Source organism: Myzus persicae, unplaced genomic scaffold (assembly GCF_001856785.1).
Source record: "Myzus persicae strain clone G006 unplaced genomic scaffold, MPER_G0061.0, whole genome shotgun sequence".
NCBI lineage: Eukaryota > Metazoa > Arthropoda > Insecta > Hemiptera > Aphididae > Myzus > Myzus persicae.
In genome coordinates, this window is record NW_019103784.1 from 777,189 (window position 1) to 789,533 (window position 12,345).

General features: G+C 27.7%; 1 protein-coding gene across 1 annotated transcript in view; it reads left to right on the forward strand.

Annotated features, from left to right (window-relative positions):
• Positions 1–9,205: 9,205 nt before the first annotated feature.
• Positions 9,206–12,345, forward strand: part of LOC111035295 (rhodopsin-like) — a 48,282-nt gene continuing 45,142 nt past the window's right edge. The window contains exon 1 of the mRNA XM_022316848.1: positions 9,206–9,710. The gene's annotated coding sequence lies outside the window, so the exon portion shown is untranslated. The remainder of the gene's footprint in view (positions 9,711–12,345) is intronic.

Here is a 12,345-nt window from a genome sequence, read left to right on the forward strand (position 1 = left end):
GGAAACAGTAATTAAAGAGTTTCCAAATTTTTTTAACGCCTTTTATTAAAGGTAATGTATTAATGTGGCTTTATAAGTGACATAAAGTGTTTTCATTAGATTAATTATTATATAAACAATGTAAATACAATTATTTATACCTACATTTAAAATATATTTAAAGTTAATATTAAGTTTACTACACTAAACAACAATAGGGGCTTAATGAAAATATTTACCTCATCGTGTGTTTTAAATAATTTTATCGCTGTTAAAATAATATTATATTTCTTAGTTTTTTTTTTTTTTACAACTTGGTGTTTTTTATCCTACTAACGAATAACGATCTTTACAAATGCACAATCAGTAAATGTGATGACATACTTAACTATTAACACATAACATGAATACCTTGCGTTAACGAGAAGCAACTCAGCACAACTATTTGCGGACTAATTAATTATAATTTGAGTACATCTTTGAGACAATTTCTTTTAAGTCTTCTTTCGACTTTTCCGGGGAATTAAAAAGAGAACAATTATTCGATTAACAGGTTTTAATAATGGCTTACTTTACTTCGCTATGCAAGTTTTATGGTTTACCTATAGTTGATTGTGGGTCCTTCCTAAGAATAATCTTGAAAGTAGGTACTACAAAATCTTTGAGGAAATTTTTATTAGTGGTATAAAACGTTAAGGAAGTTAATACTTAAACGCCCAACCTATAACGAATAAGTTTGGTGTTGGAGTGCTTTATCGAACCCCGAAACAAAATTCCGTTTGTTCAAACAGGTAGGGTTATTAATTAATTCTGAGATTATTTTATAGGGGAAGTTTCAATTTTAATTAAGAGGCGAAATCTGGGGTTTGTTGTTTTTCTTTTGATTTTAGGATGTAGGCTCATGTTGGTCTATTAAATTCCAGTTTAAATTATTATTAATTGATTATTTAATATACTACTTAATCATACGTACTAACTTGAAAATGATACATATTTAAATATTTTTTAATGACATTTTAACGTATACATTAAGTATCATATAATTATTAATTATTTGTATTATTATTATTAAATTATATTTCAATTTAAATTACAAAGACAATACTTAACCATTTGTAAAAATAATGTCAAATATAATATAAATCATTACTTAATCGAACTTTAAATTAGTTTAAATTAATTAAATTGTTTGAAGTAAATATATACAAGTGTATACACTATCAAAGGCTTTCAAATTTTTTTTTAAAGTTTCTATAAGTTTTACCCACTAAGGGAAAATAACATGCATAATAGTATCTTCTAATATTCACAAACAAAGTATTTATGATTTAGCTACAAAAGTATTTGACCTAAATAATAATTAATTACAAAACGGTTGAATAAAGAATTCAATTACTTAACCCTGTTTAAATCTAATTTAGTATAGTTAGTGATATAGCAAAGTCCGTACAGAGGATTTTTCAAAGGGTTATTTGACATTATATTTAATAGGATGAAAATAAAAATAAAATTGTATTACTATAATAATTTATAACTATTAATATAATATGTAAGTATAGATTGAAGAGGGTAGGGGGTGGCATGGGCGCACGAACCATGAACAGATATTCAAAACACTACCTACTATGGATAAAAACATGATATCTTAGTCGACGGTTAGTGAGATGATATTGTGTGGAATATTTGTTTGGTAAAAATTATATACAAAAGAAAATTGAATTCATATAACTGTGGGTTCTATATGCTCCAGACACATTTACTCAGACATTGGACAGTTCCTTTGAAATATCAGCTGTATTTCACAAGCATGAAATTGAAGTTATTTCGTTCATGACCATTGGTAAATAAACTTATGTAGTTATGTATACGTTTTTTTTTTCCATTAACAGTTAACTAGCTTTTCTTTGTATATTGAAATGCTTATTGAATTGGTATATTTTATAGTTTTTGTAGTTTCAATAAGTTAATATGTCCCAAGTTCTGTCGATTCAATTTCATATTTTTTTTTATTCCGTTCTATATAATCTAGGGTTTAAAACTGTTCAAATTAATGACCTCTGATGATGTCACTTATTAGGTGACTCAAATACTTTGTTCAAACTTCTGCTATCCTCTTTGAATGTGTCAAATAATATTTGTAACAATTAAAATGTAAGATGTATATAACAGCAATATTATTTAGATCTTACTTATCAAACTTACAATTACTTAAAAACAACAATAATTAATGAAATAAAAAACTTTTTAAAGACATATTCATCAAGCTTAGTGTAACAGTAAAAACTACAAAATAATAAATGACTTCGTAAAAATGTATGTAATTAAATTACTAAATCGAGAGAAACGAAAAGTGTGACATAGTTAAATAACTAAATTATATGCAAATTGTTTTTGGTCGTAGAACAAGCAATGTTTAGCAACCTCAATTTCCTGTCCTTAATTATGCCAACGCAGGGACGTATAAAAACCTTATGCAACTAATTTACACAGAATAATTAAACATCCAAAGGAAACAAAGAGTCTATTATTAACCATTACTTACATCTGTTTAAAACATGGCCCCACTCGACCACAGAAAATAATTGTATATTTTTACCTCTGTAATACAAAAAAAAAATATATATAATAAAACTATAAAAATAAACCATACATATGTTTATTATATGTATTCGGGTTTTGAATATTACTTATCTTGTAGAGTTCATTTTATCTAAAAACAAATAAATTATCCAACACAATATGCTTCTTACATTTAGTTAAACATTTAGGATTTTAGAGGGAGAGATAATGTGTATGTATATTTTTTTGTATGTCTGTTTATTTAAAAATCACTTTTAACTTTGAGGGTGATGGTTTGTTAGAAAATAATTGTACCTAGTAAGTACTTTCCAGAGATCAACATTGAAAGTTCCCAGTATCTTCAATATTATAATGGATGAAAAAAATCAAGAAAAACGGGATTTTTCAAGCAAAATCAGTTTTTGGCCGAATCGATTTTATTTTTATTTTTTGGCGTAACATAAATTTTCTAGTGTAAAAAAAATCTTGGATCCATTAGTCTTGGATCCAGACCATGTTCTAACGTTAGCACGTTACGATCTAGCACAGCTATGGACAATCACGTTCCATTGGATAAACGGACATTTTCATTTGTATAACGTAATCGGGTCACAACGGTCGACGACAATTATAAAGGGTAATTTATAAGTACACAAATTTACCACTACTTGTAAACATTATACATGATGATGAAATAAGCATGCTCACCCATTTTTTTAATAAAAAATGCAGTTATTCAAACTAATGTTTATGAATAATTTTTTTTCCTGTATTTTCAAATTCTCAAGATTTTTATTTTACTTAAGTAGTGTTCTATGGAGACAAATTTCTGTTTTTCAAATTAGAACCCCCAACGGTAGCATTAACTATTTAGTGGATAATATTTCTGAAAATCTTGAAGTATCAAAATCAAAAATGAACGAATATTCTTTAGTTATTTAACTTTGTGTACCGAAAATTAAAAGTACGTAATAATGGGTTTGGATATTATAATGGGGGTACTGGAGTACTATGATGATCTTAAAATTATAATAAATAATATGACTCCATCTATTTAATTTATTTGTAAAAATGGCCAAAGTGTAATAAAATTCTAGATCAAGAAATACATTTATTTCTGTTTTTTTGTGAAACCATTTTTAAAGACTTCCATTTTTGTACTATAATTATTTTTAAAACTTAGAAAAATAATGTATATTTACAAACTCCAAAACTAGAATTTGAAAAGATTAATTACCTACCCATTAAAGGAAAAAAGAACGTATTATGTTTATGTCGATTAATTCCTTATGCATTTAGATAATATTATATTTATATATTTTTTCAGCTGCATATTTTTATATTTTTCAATATTTAATATTTTTGAAGTTTGCCAAATATTTTTGAAATAAATTTAATAATATTATTGTTATAAAATATTATATTATGGTGTTTGATTGTAATCAGATGTATGCTATAGACACATAAATTAAATTTATTATATGACTATTACTTCATTGCTATTTGTGAATGCGTAAATCTAATTAGTGAATATGAATCCAAGCTCTAGCTTATAATGAGTTTTAGAACACACATTGTGTATGTAATAATAATATATTAAAACATTTATATTACTTATATAGATACAATAAAACGACCAAATTCAATAAACGGTGAAATCTAATTCGCGGAATTACCAATCATAACTAGTTTATGAACAGATTGAGATTTAAATGTGTTAATAACTGCAATTGTATTACCTTTATTATCAAAAAGAAAAAAATAATACTTAAATGCACACTGCCAATTTAGGAAAGATTGACGTTAAAGCTTTCAAGTTAGAAGCATTGACTGGCATACCGTAATATATTTTAAGACGTAGAAGTAATATTATTCAAAATCCTTCCCATTCAGAATTTCAGATGGAATAATTCATAAACCGTATTATAATGAATTATCATTGTATTAAAATACAAAATATTTATTTTACTCATTTCTTCTTCCTCGTGAAAATTAATAATTGTCATTATACTTGAAATTGAATGTTTTACATTTTATGGATGCCTATCTATAAAATTATTGATTTCCAAGAAAGCTATAATAAAAAAGTAAAATAAGTGGTTTGTATTTTAATCGAATGTAACGATAACTCATTATATTATATTTTATGAATTATTTCATCTGGAATAATGAAAATGAAGGTTTTTAAATCATTGAACTATAAATACAAGATTTTATTTTAACTTTTTTATAACTTTCGATTTTAACAAACCTAAAGCACACTTATGGAATGTTTAAAAAATCCACACTGCTGGAGATTAGTAATTTCCTAATAATCATTCATTTTCGTTAATTTTTAAATAGATGATTTTTTTGTTTGATACATTAAATTTCATATCGACAAACAAAACGTCGCTTTACTTTATAATATATTTAAGTAGTGGTAGAAGTTTACCATTTTATCACACGGTAATGATATTATTTTAAACGTCATACTTTTAATTAATAAGAATGTCTATTGTATTGTCCTATTGAACAATTTTTTGTCACAAAATATAAATGACTTGACAATGTTTTTCAAATTTTTTGCCAGTCATAAAAGAAACCTATAATGTCAACAGATGGTTTAGATTATTCAAATTCAACATTCTTAATTTTGAATTACTATGCAATCAATCATTATTCGTTGGTCATTGTAACAGGATCAGTATTCTATTCCTTTATTTTCAATAAAATTTACGAAATACTTTCTCGGCGTGTTTGTGTTCATAAAATATGTAGGTACATATGAATATGTTGATTCTATTCAAAAGTAAAACAGCAATAAGTAACTACTACAACTATACGATAGCCTTAACAAAGCGTCACTGAAAACTGCATATATTACGTACTTACGTGTATGTTCATTGTACAATGTATCTAAAAATCAATGATACCTACCTATAGCCCATATAAAATAATTTTGTTTATTATTTCGTATCTGTTTTTCCACTCGAACAAATTATTCGTGTATCGTATAACCGTCGTGTCATTTCCATTTCACGTACTCAAGAACAAGCAGATTTAAATATCGTCGATGTTACCAAAACATCGCAACAAAAAATGACCGTAATCTGTTGGTGATTCTTTAGCGAGTGACATTTTTATATTCGCTTTAATAATATTATGTCAATCCACATTCGATATAAATTACAATATTGTGTTTTGTGAAGGATTTTATAAACCACCTAGGCTACAAGTGATAATGTATTTCGTTATGGGTGTGCAATGTGCATAGTTCCCAGCTGGCAATTATTAACGTAACCTCTTAATAATAATTTAAAGATGTACCACAAACATAGACTTTATACTCGAATATGAGGTATATGGCTGTATGACACTAGAGATTTTGCCTTTACCCAAAAAATTTAAATACTCACATCGTTTTAAAATGAATGCTTAATGCTCATCACTATACAGTCGCTCAGCTCAGAATGAGTTGCGTTTGGAATATTTAATTAAAAACATATAATATAACATAGTATATCTTCATATTTCCTCTGTTTGAAATGTGATATGTTCACTCGATAAAACAATTTATGTAAACAGTTATCATAATACGTAAGTGTATACCGCATTACACATATTTCTGTGACTCGCCCATATATATTTATACTTCATATAATATGTACAAGTATTTGCAAGAATCCCAAGTATGCAAATTACTATGGTAATATTATAGAGTGGCATTATTATTTTATCGTATGTCAAATCGTCAATAGTAGAAGAATTGCATTGACAGGGGAAAACAATTCCAAGAATAGTGATTATGCAGGGGCAGTGGTATCGTATTAACACATAATACCTATACTCCGGTAAATATTAAATAACGTACGTCACAAAAAACAGAGTGGTATCTGGTATTGTTGCAACAAAAATGAATTGTATAATAATTTTTTTTTTAATTAATTAAATTAAACCCTACAAAAACTGTGCCCAGACATTTTATATTATAATTATCTCTACTTAAATGGGTAATTTATGGGTAGTGACTCTCCCGACTTATATATAATATTCTTTTTAACTTTTAACATTTTTTTCGAAGATCTAAATAAATAATTGGAGTAAGTATATAATATTACATTCGTAGAATACACGCATTTCTTTGTTTTTTATGTAGAGTGGAGCGGTTTAGTAGGTTAGGTTAATAATTGGTTTTACAAAATAAATCTTGTGTGGTTTTATTTTATTTGTCCAAAAACTTCATACATAATTTATATTGATATTATAATTAATGCTCAGATAGTCACATTTAGGTGTATTATCAAGCAAACAAAATCGTAAACAAGTAGGTATTATTATGAATATTATATTATTAGTCATTTTTTTCACGATCCAATGCTTATCCTGGAATATCTAGGTAAATTTGAAATCTTAGAACAATATAAGAGTGGAGTGCTTATCTAAATTTTCAATTTTTATTGTTTGTTGATAATAACTCGTCATATTAAGTCAATATTCAATGTTTTTATATCAAAAAGTTATAAAACGAAAATATATTTTTTTTTTGGTTTTTCAACCAAAATGTACTGTAATTAGTAGAACTTGATGGAGCACAATATTGTTTTTTTTATTTTAAGGTTCAATTTATGACGCTTGTCAAACATGAAAATATATAATACATTATATAATATCTAATACCAATACATAAAATACAATAAGTCGAACGGCGTATTGTATAGGCAATATAGGTGCATTATTGAGTGGAAATATTCAATCTATTCATTCCGCTCTTCAGTCGTCATAGGATAGATATATTTTTTTTATTATGTTGGTTTCTATGTTAGGAGTTTTGTAAAAAAAAAATGTAAGCCATTGCTTTTAAAAAACTACTAGTAAAAAGTAAAATGTATACAATTTAGGTCAGTGATTCATTATAACTGTACGATGATACCCATGCATAGTATGTTCCAAAATACATTAAACTAGATTCTTGATTATTATTCCCGACTTCCTGATTAATGTTATACATTGCTGAAGCATAATCTTATTGAAAAACATTATCAGTATTATTATTCACACTACTGTCTTTGTTATTATCAATATTATTTATTACTTGTTTGTTAGTATTGCGTGTGTGTAGTCACTGCCTCAATCAATAATAGTTAGAATGTGTACTTTGAAGCATGATTAAAGTATTCTGCACACTTTTCATTAGTTGTGTTGATTTGAAAAAATTAATTTTCATAATCTTTTTAAACGGGTTGATTATTTTTGAAACCACGGAGCAGTATTAAGTAATACATTTTAACTGTTGAAGTTAGGAGTAAATTGGATTGTAGCCTGTAGGTACTATAATACTACTATTACATCATAAATATTGTAGTTAGTGGAGTGATAATACGATTTTAACCCTAAAAGTTTAAAATGAATAATAAAGAATAATGAAGATGAATACCAATGCACTGATAAATATGTGTATCACATTATTCGCATGAGTAAGTTTGAGTAAGTGATCTATTTTTTTAAGTTCACCTATGAAATTGGTGGCTTAAACAAAGAAACACGAATGTTTTTTTTTTTTATTAAAACTAAAATTGTTATTTCAACCCAACATTTAAAAAACCATTCTAATGCATTATTATATCATATTTATCACTTTACAAGTCAGTTAAGCTGGTTTTTTTTAAATTTTGTTGCGACCTCGTTGAATATAATATGTCATGATGTCCTAGTTACGCAACCACATGATACAGCAGTCGAGTAATATATACAATATATTTTGTGAACGTGAACAAATGTACCCAGTCATGTAAATAGGATAATATACCTAATATACTGCATACAGTATCATTCAGTAAAATTTGTGATGAATGAGATGATGTACGAAAGCATGTCTAAACAAATTTTATAGTTTGTATTCACCTTTTTTTCTCAACTCTCATAATATTATTTTCATCAGCACGATTAAAAAAAACTGCTGCTCCTTTTTCAAATATCATAATTTTAATTTAAAAAAATTTAATGTGACCACAAAATAGTCACTATATTGTTTATTATCATTTTTCTCCTTTCAAAATAGAAATTAAAAAACCAATAATCAGTTTTCAGAGAGTATATTATATGCGTTGTAGAATTTATTACAATGAAAATAACTCAATTAAACGCGTGGACCAATCAATATGCATCCTGGGTTTACGTACAGCTGAATGATATTCGTGGTTATAATATTATTAGTATAAAAAATTAATGCGTTTAACATGGAAAACTCGCATTTTTTTTATCGCATATTATTTTACAGTGTTATTTCAATATTTTCGTTATACTGTTATTATATAATTCAGTACCAAATAATATGCATGTAGTATAATAATATGATACTATATATATATATTTTCAACTGTGTAGTCTTTACTAAAATTGCACGTGGCGTTTTCGTATCGAATCCAAGCTACGGCCGGTGTGTTCGTCATATTTATGGTTCGATACAATGTCGACGATCATCCCGCTCACCCGCTTATCAACCAAGATTTGAAATTTAATGTAATACGATAGTAATATTAAACTGTTCGCGATCGTTTCCACCGCGATGCGTGTTGATCGTATGAATATTGTTGCTGTTTTTTTTTTTCGTAGTCATATATATTATATTGCCCCCGTCGTCGACCGACGGATGTTCACACGACAGTCGGTGTGCGTTCTCCGCCACCAGTCACTCGCGGACATTAGCGCTCCGTTTTGCCGCCGCTCCGCCCGCCAATCCGACACGCCAGCCAAGCGCCACCGCCGCGACTTTACAACAGTCCCCCCGAACTCGAAATGCGTGTAAGACCGACAGACGACGACGGCTGTGGCGGCGTGACGAGCGCGTGATCTTCAATAATATTGTTCGTCGTCGACGACGAAAAACGTATCGCGATTTTCGTTGAAAAAAAAATATAGAAAAAAATAGGAAAATAATAAATCGTGTGCACCGCGCAACACACTCTCTAACCCCGTTCGGCCAAAGCAGACAGTCGCCAACATACGTTCCGCGATGTCGTTTCGTCTCGGGTCGCGTTAACCACGACCACGTTTATAATTCTATCGTATACCAATACGATTATTTGTTACTATTGTTTTTCGCCGGTTTCGATTTCGGTTTAGATATTTTTCGTATTCCCGACGATTTCTCCAAAACTCTCGACTTCACTGTCCGGCGACGACAACGATTCGTGAGTACCACCTGTCTATATATTATTATGTGTACCTACCCATATAACCATATATATTTAAATATTATCAAATAGTAAATAACAGTACTTTTTCGCTAATTTTTTCTGAGATGAAATTGTACAAGTATAACGTAAAAAATTCGCAAAGGAGTACTACCTATATATTATTAATTAGAAACACCTATTTTAGAATAGAGTTAAAATATTATACATTATTATAGGTACGCTTATCCTCACGACCTTCATTTAAAGTTAAAATATGGCTGAGATAAGAGAACTGGCGTAAAAATTATTATTATAGACAAGAATCTCACATTTCAACTTGATATTTCACCGAAGCGATTTTCTTCATAAAATTCAACCTGAGACGTGATACAAATACTAAGCAAAATTATTTCCCACGTTGTTAGATGGTGAGACCGTAAATGTCATTGAAATGTCCTCTTAATAATAACGAATAGGTAAATCGAACTGTTCAATACCTAAGTATTTTAGAGAATATTAACTATTTATAGGGTAAATTTTCATCGTTGACGTTGAAACGTTGTAATTGAATCGTAATTCTGCTGTCTGTATACTCTACATTATTTTTCATTCAGATTTATGATGTGGGTTTAGTATGTGGGTATATACTATTAATATGCATCAATAACTATCGAATTTCAGTTGGATTAGCGATTAGAAAGGTTAACAGGTAAATATTCCGACACACGTATAATCGAATGTGATTTTATAGTATATTATCCTTTTTAATACAATAAATTGTAAAATTTAATCTTTTATTAAAACCATAAAATAAATATCATACTCATTCATATAATATCCAATTATCATATTTTGTAATGGCATGACGGATAATACTTTATAAGTGTAGGTACTGTGTGCATAATCATAATATTGTATAACATGGTCTACCTCGTTGTAGTATAATGACATAGCATGCAGATATAACATAACATAATGCATATTATATTCAAATGACTCATTATGAGTGAATGTCTACAAAAGTCGAAAATTGTGGAAAAAAAATGATGACCACTTACAATAAGACTAACAAACAGCAAAACAAAAAAAAATTCACATGAATATAGATCCGATTTAACTTAACCTAACGTTAAAATGTCTATCTATACATTAAGTATAAACACTATTTTCAATAGTTTCAATAGCATCAATATTTCAAACGGTCATAGGACAATTTAAATTTTTTATTAATTAAAATTTAAATATGTTTGTATATTTGTTTACGTCTGTTTACGTTATTCATCTCTAAAGACCTAAGTACACGTGCACACAAACATAATAAGAACATCAACTTAACCACAATAGCTGCATTATGATTACATAATAATATAATATATTATTGTATATAAGGTTTCCATGGCACAAGTCATTTACCGGTATTAGTTCAAAGTCACTTAGCAGTAAAGAGGTACAATTGCTTGTCCCGCTCATCTGAATTATTAACTTATAATAACTGAGTTGTAAGTTAATAATATTGTGTTAAAAAGCTTAAAAATGCTTCGTATAAAAATTGTTTGGGATTTAAAATAATATGTATAACTGCGTTATAACGGTATAATGTCTATTGTCTATAAAGTAGTATAGAACTATCACCGATTTCGCTATTTTTTTATCATTAAAAATATGGTTCACCTACTTGGCCATTAGTTAACCATAATATTTTTTCTAGTAATCATAATATGATATAATCGATTGTTAAGGTTTCGTTAATTTTTTTACAGCTAGGTTAAATATTTTAAATATCGCATTTTTATATTAATATGACACCAAAAATGCATAAATACAAAACAAAGACCCAGGGTTAACCAATTTACACACTTTTCTGAGAGTTATAGCTGGTTATGAGTTATAATAAATTAATATGACGCGCCTATGTATTATAATATTCAAAATAGTATTAATGTACTGAACAGCTCGTGGAGTACTCTAGCTGTAATCATGTACATTCGTCTTGATAGTGTAGTTCCCTATAACCACTAGGGAAAAATATCGGATAGCTTTTTCATTTATAATTACTTCGTAGAATCTCTTAATTTTAAAGTAAATATTTTTAATAGTTATTTAAACAACCTTTTTTTATTATTGTGAATGATTTAAATATTACCTTTAATCATTTGAATTTCCACTTTGGGGAATACAGTTCTCCTTAGTAATGTCCCTACTCCCTAGCTAGGGTTTATACCTTATCCGAATATAAAGCCACAGTAAAAAAATCGCTGTTAATGTTGTTCTTACAATAATTATTATAGTATACCTTCATAACACTGTAACATTTTTTTAATCAAAAACAACTTTGAAAATATTCAATCTAAATTAAAATAAATAATAATATAAAATAAAGGTAGCTACAAGAAATTAATTAGACTGAAGTCTGAATTCTTTGAAATATTACATTGAGTTGATAAATATTAGTTTTAGTTATTAAATATTTATAATAATTGAAATGCAAGGGTATAGCGTATACCTTTGATAGCATAATATAGGTAACCACTAAAATAATTATTAAAATATAGTAAGCATGGGTAATTAGAAATTTCGTGTAAAAATATTTCGTAAATTTCGTATAAAAATGATTAAATGGAACGGAAGGTGGATACAAAAATTAAATCAA